Genomic DNA, 6,830 nt, shown 5'->3' on the forward strand with positions numbered 1-6,830 from the left:
AAACCTAACCCTAACCCAAACCTAACCATGAACCTGACTCATATTCAAACACTAAACCTAGCTCTAAACATCACCCTAACCTTAAACCTAACCCTAACAATAGGCCTAGCCCTAAACTTAACCATAAAACTAACCTTAATCGTAACCCTATTTCTTACAATAGCCATAACCATAACACTAGCCCTATATTTAATACAAAATCAGCCCTAATCCAAGCCATAACATGAGCTTTAACCATAAACCTAACTCTAACCCTAGTCCTAACTTTACCTCTAACCCTATCGCTTACCCTAAGCCAAACCCTCACCCTAACGCTAACCATATTTTTAGTACTAATCCTCAGCTTAACAAAAACCTAACTCTATAACTAGTCCTAACCCTAGCCTTCATTCTATATCTAACCATAACCCAAACCCCAACCCTATCCCTGACCTATTATTCTGACCCTAACAATAATAGCTCTAAATCTAAACCTAACCCTAAACTGAACCTAACACTAGCCCTACTTGTAAACTTACACCTAAACCTAACCCTAACACTAGCCCTAGACCTAAACCAAATCCTAAATCTAGCCATAACTATAGCTCTAGACCTAAAGACAAACTAGACCTAGCCTTAACAATAACCCTTAACCTAACCCAAACTCTAACCCTACCTCTAGACCTCACCCTAGTCTTAATTCTGCCTTTAACTGCAACCATCACACTACCTGAACACTGTCCCTGACACTAACACTAATGCTAGGTCTAAACTTCTCCCTAACCCTAAAGCTAACCCTGAAACTACATGTATCCCTAACGTTAACCATAAAACTAGTCTTAATCATACACTAGTTCTTACATTAGCCATAGCTCTAACCTATCACAAAACCTAGCCCTAATTAAGCCCTACCTTAGCAATAAACCTAAAGTTAAACTTAACAATAACCCTAACCCTAACTATAAACCTAAGCCCAACCCTAGACTTAATCCTAACCATAATCCTAGCCCTAATCCTAGCTTTAACCCTATGCATTACCCTAAGAAAACTATAATCCTTATGCTAACCCTAGGCGGAACCCTAAACCTAGCACTAGCCTTAATGTTATCTATTAACCTAAACCTAACCTGATCCGTAAATCTAACTGTGTCATTACCCAATCCCTAAATATAAGACTAATTTGACCACTAAACCTAAACCTTAACCTAACCGCAACCTAAATTTGACCCTGACTCTAATAATTCCCATAGCTCTAAACCTGACGTAACAAGAAACCTAAACTTTACAATAGACCTAGCCATAAACTTAACCCTAAAACTATCCCTAACCATATCCTAGACCTGACATTAGCCCTAGCTCTAATCTAGTCCTAATCCTAATACAAAACTTAGCCCACATCCTAGCAAGGAACCTCACCTTAATTATAACCCTAAACCTAACGTTAACCCTAATCTTAACCCTAATTTTAACCCAAGTTCTAAAACTAGCTATATCGCCATCCCTTACCCTAAACCTAACCTAACCCTAAACCTATCACTAAACCTAGACCTAACCCTAGGCCTAACCCTAACACTAACCCTAGTCCTAATCCAAGCCCTAATTTAGCCCTATCCCTAATTCTAACCCTAGCCCTAAGACTAACTCTAACTCTCACACTAACCCTATACCTAGCTGTAACCTTATCCCTTACCATCACCATATACCTAGCCCTAAACGTAGATTTACCATAGACCTATACTTAGCCCTTTCAGAAAACCTAGATCTAAACCTAACTCTAAATTTAACCCTAACCCTAAGTCTAAAACTATCCATAACTCTACTCTTATCCCTAATCCTTAACCCAAGCCTAAATCTCACACTTACACTAGCCCTAACCCTAAGACTAATCATAAAACTAGCCCCAACCCTACCCCTAGCCCTAAAACAAAACCAAGTCATAGCCCTAACCTTAACCCTTAACCTAAAACAAATCCGAAACCTACACCTAACCCTAACCCTATACCTAATTATATTCTAACCCTAACCCGAAAACTAACCCTGACCCTGACTCTGACCCTAACACTAACCCTGGCGCTAAACATCATCATCACCATAAACCTAACCTTAACACTAGACTTAGACCTAACTCTAAACCTGTAAGTAGCTGTAATCATAAACCTACTTCATAAATTAGCGGTAGTCTTAACCCTAGCCTAAACCTAACCCAAAACCTAGCCTTAATCTTAGTCCTAAATCTAACTTTAACCCTAAACTTAAAACTAACCCTAACCCAAACACTAGCCCTAATCTTATACATAACCATAGCCCTAACCTTAGGGATAACCCTATCCATTACTCTAACGATAACCCTAACCCTTCTGATAACCCTAGGCCTAACCCTAACCCTATACATTACACTAAACCAAACCTAAACCCTAAACCTAACTCTGTCATTACCCTTACCCTAAATCTAACACTAATTTGAGCCCTGCACCTAAACACTATCTTAACCCAAACCCTAATCCTGACCCTGATTCTAAAAATAACCCTAGATCTAAACCTGACCCTAACCAAAAACCTAACCCTTACACTGGACCAAGCCATAAACCTAACACTAAATCTATCCCTAAGTGTAACCCAAGACCTGACATTAGCCATAGCCCTAATACTATCCCTAACCCTAAAACAAATCCTAGTCCTCATCGTAGCCCTAAACATAGCCTTAAACATAACCCTAAATCTAACCCTAGTTTTAACCCTAATACTAACCATCGCCCTTGCCCTAAGCCTAGCTATAACCACATCCCTTACCCTAAAGTAAACCCTAACTCTAACCCTAACCCTTGCCTTATCATTAGCCCTAGCACTAACCCTAGATCAAAATCTAACTCTAAATCTAACCCTAAATTGATGCCTAAGCCTAATCCTAAAACTAGCCCTAACCCTACCCCTAACATAACACTAGCTGTAATTTAGCCCTATCCGTAAACCTAAACCTAACATTAGCCCTAAGATTAACTCTCTCATACTAGCCCTGTCACTCATTCTAACCATGTCCCTTACCATAATTCTAACCCTAGCCCTAACACTAGTGATAAACCTTTCCCAATACTTATCCCTAGCACTAAACTTAGGCAAAATGTAACTCTAAAACTAGCCTTAACCCAAAGCCTAAGCCTAAACCTAACACTAGCCCAAACCATAACACTAATCCTAAAATGAGCCCTAACATTAGCCCCAGCCCTAACACAAAACTGAGCCATAGTTCTAACCCTAAACATTAACCGATTCCAAACCCTAACCTTACACCTAGACCTAAACCTAGACTTATTTGAGTTGGAAGCCGAACCCTAAAACTAACCCTGAACCTGCCACTGACCCTAACACTTCTAGCTCTAAACATCACCGTATAAGTAAACCTAATCCAAACAAAAAACCTAGCACTTAACCCTAAAACTAGCCCTAAACTTAAACCTAGTACTTACATTAGCTATAACCCTAACCCTAGCCCTAACATAACACAAAACCTAGCCCTAATCAGAGCCCTAACCCTAGCTTTAAACATAACCTAACCCTAACACTAGTCCTAATTGTAACCATAACTTTAGCCTGAAACTGATCTCTAACTCTATCCATTAACATAACCATAACCCAATCTTTAATGATAACCCTAAGCATAAATCTAACCCTATCTCGAATCCTAACTCTTCCATTACCCTAAACCTAACCAGAATCCTATACCTAACCCTATCATTACCCTAACACTAATCCTAAAACTAATTCAAGACCAAAATTGAAACCTTAACCTATCTCAAACCCTAACTCAGACCTTGACCCTAATAATACCCCTAGCTCTAAACTTGACCATAACTTAACACCTAACCCTTAGCCTAGACTTAGCCACAAGCCTAAACCTAAAACTATATTTAACCATAATTCTGGACCTGAAATTAGCCCTAGCCCTAATTCTAGACCTAACCCTATAAACACATCTAGCCCTCATTCTTGTGCGAAACTTAGCCTTAATCATAACCCTATCTCCAGCTCTACACCTAACCCTAATTCTAACCCTCACCCTACCTCTAAACCTACCTATAATGTAATCTCTTACTGTAAATTTAAACCTAACCCTAACCCTAACACTAGGCTAAAGCTAAACACAAAACCTAGCCCTAATCCTAGCCCTAATTTAGCTCTATCTCTAACCCTATCCTAACCCAAGCCCTGAGACTAACTCTAACTCTTGCCGTAGCCCTAGCCCTAGTTCTATCCCTATCTGCTACCATAAACCTAACACTAGCCCTAACGTTAATGATAATAGTAAAACTAGCAATAACCCAATCCTAGCAGTAAACCAGAACCAAGCAATAGCCCTAACCCTATACCTTAACTTAAACCAAAAACTAATACTACACTTAGACCTAAACCTAGCCCTAATTCGAGTCCTAAGCCTCATCTTAAATCTAAACCTGACATTGACTCATATCTTAACACTCATCCTAGATCTAAACACTGCCCTAAACTCAAAATGAACACTAACATTAACACTGCCCTAATTCAATTCTTAACACTAACCCTACCAATAACCCTGACCCTGACTCCTATCCTAACAAGAACCGTAGCTATAAATATCACCTTAACCTTAAACCTAACACTAGCACTCAAACTACCCCTAAACCTAACCCTAAAACTAACCTTAATGGTAACCCTAGTTCTTAAATTAGCCATTGCCCTAATCCTAGCCCTAACCCTAACACCAAACTAGCCCTAAACTGAGCCCTAAACCTAGCTTTAACTCTAACTCTAACCCTAAACATAGCCCTAACCCTAGATCTAAATCAATCCCTTATCCTAAGCAAAATCTTAAACCGAAGAGTAACCCTAGACCTATCTCTAGTCTTTAGACTAACCCAAACCCTAACCCTATTAATAGTCCTAATTCTAGCCTTTGTTTTAGCTCTAACACCACCACAAACCGTAACCATAATCCTGATTCTTATTCTGACCCTAACATTAAACCTAGGTCTAACCTAACCACCAACCCTAACCCCAAATTTACCATAATCTTATCCCTAGAACTAATTCTAAACCTAACTCTCAGCCTAGCCCTAACCATAGCTCAGAACCTAACCCTTATGCTAAACAAAACTATAAACCTAATCCTAGTTCTAACCCTCACCTTAACGCTAACACAAGACCTAATTTTAACCATAACCCTAGCCCTAACCTTAACTCTAAATGTATCCATTACCCTAAACATAACCCTTACCATAATTCTAATGCTAGACTTAACCCTAACCCTATCGCTTTCCCAAAACCTATCAATTAGCCAAACCTACCCTGAACCCTATACCTAATCCAATTATTACACTAACCCTAACCCAAATGCTAATTCGATCCCTAACCCTAACCTCAAACGTAAACCAAACCCTAATACTCACCGTGACCCTAATAATTCCCCTAGCTATAAACCTGACTCTTACTCTACCTAACCCTTACACTAGACCTGGCCATAAAACTAACCCTAAAACTATTCCTAAACCTAACCCTAGACATGATATTAACTCTAGCCATAATCCTATCCCTAACCCTAACACAAACCCTAGCCCTTATCCTAGCCCTAAACATAGCCTTAATTTTATCCCTAACCTAAACACTAGGCCTAAACCTAACACTACCACTAGCCCTAATCTTAGCCCTAATTTAGCCCTATCCCTAACCCTAACCCTAATCCTAGCCCAAAGACAAACTCTAACTCTAACTCTCACCCTAACCTTAGTTACAACCCTATCCCTAACTAGAACCCTAATCCTAGCCCTAACCCTTGGTGTAACCCTAGCCCTATTCTTGGCCCAGGCCATAAACCTAGATCTAAACCTAATTCTAAATCTAACCCTAAACCTAAGCCTAAACCTAAACCTAACACTAGCCCTAATGCTAATGCTAATCCTAAAATTAGCCCTAACACTAGCCCTAGCTCTAAAACAAAACTGAGCCATAGCTGTAACCCAAACCCTTATCCTGAACCAAACCCTAACCCTACACCTAGCCCTAACCATATCCTAATTCCAGTCCTAACCCTAACCCGAAAACTAACCCTGAATCTAACTCTTACTCCAACACTAACCCTGGCTCTAAACATCATCATCACTGTAAACCTCAACCTAACACTAGACGTAGCCCTAACCCTAATCTTATAAATAGCGCTAATCATAGCCCTACTTTGTACATTAGCCAGAGCCTTAACCCTAGCCCTAACCTAACCCAAAACCCAGCTTTAAACCAAGTAGTAAACCTGGCTTTAACCCTAAATTTAAACCTAAGCCTAACCCAAAACTAGCCCTAATCCTATACATAACCCTAGACCTAACCTTAGGTCTAAACCTGTCCATTATCCTAACTATAAGCCTAACTCTTAAGCTAACCCTAGGCCTAACCTTAACCCTATCCATTACACTAAACCAAACCTAAACCCTAAAACTAACCCTGTCATTACCCTAAACCAAAACCCTAATATAACCCAAACCCTAAACCTGACCCTAAATATAAACCTAGATATAAACCTGAATCTTACGCTAAACCTAATGCTTACACTGGATGAAGCCATAAACCTAACACTAAATCTAGCCCTAACTAAAACCCTAGACCTGACATTAGCCCTAGCCATAATACTATCTCTAACCCTAACACAGACCCTAAACCTCCTCCTAGCCATAAACCAAGCCTTAATCATAACCCTAAACCTAATTCTAGCCCTAACCCTAATACTAACCCTTGCCATAGCCCTAAATCTAGCCAAAAGCACATCCCTTATCCTACTTGTAAGCCTAACTCTAACCCTCACTCTGTTCATCACAATTTCCCTATCTTTA

The sequence above is a fragment of the Marmota flaviventris genome, chromosome 11 (genome assembly GCF_047511675.1).
Source record: "Marmota flaviventris isolate mMarFla1 chromosome 11, mMarFla1.hap1, whole genome shotgun sequence".
NCBI lineage: Eukaryota > Metazoa > Chordata > Mammalia > Rodentia > Sciuridae > Marmota > Marmota flaviventris.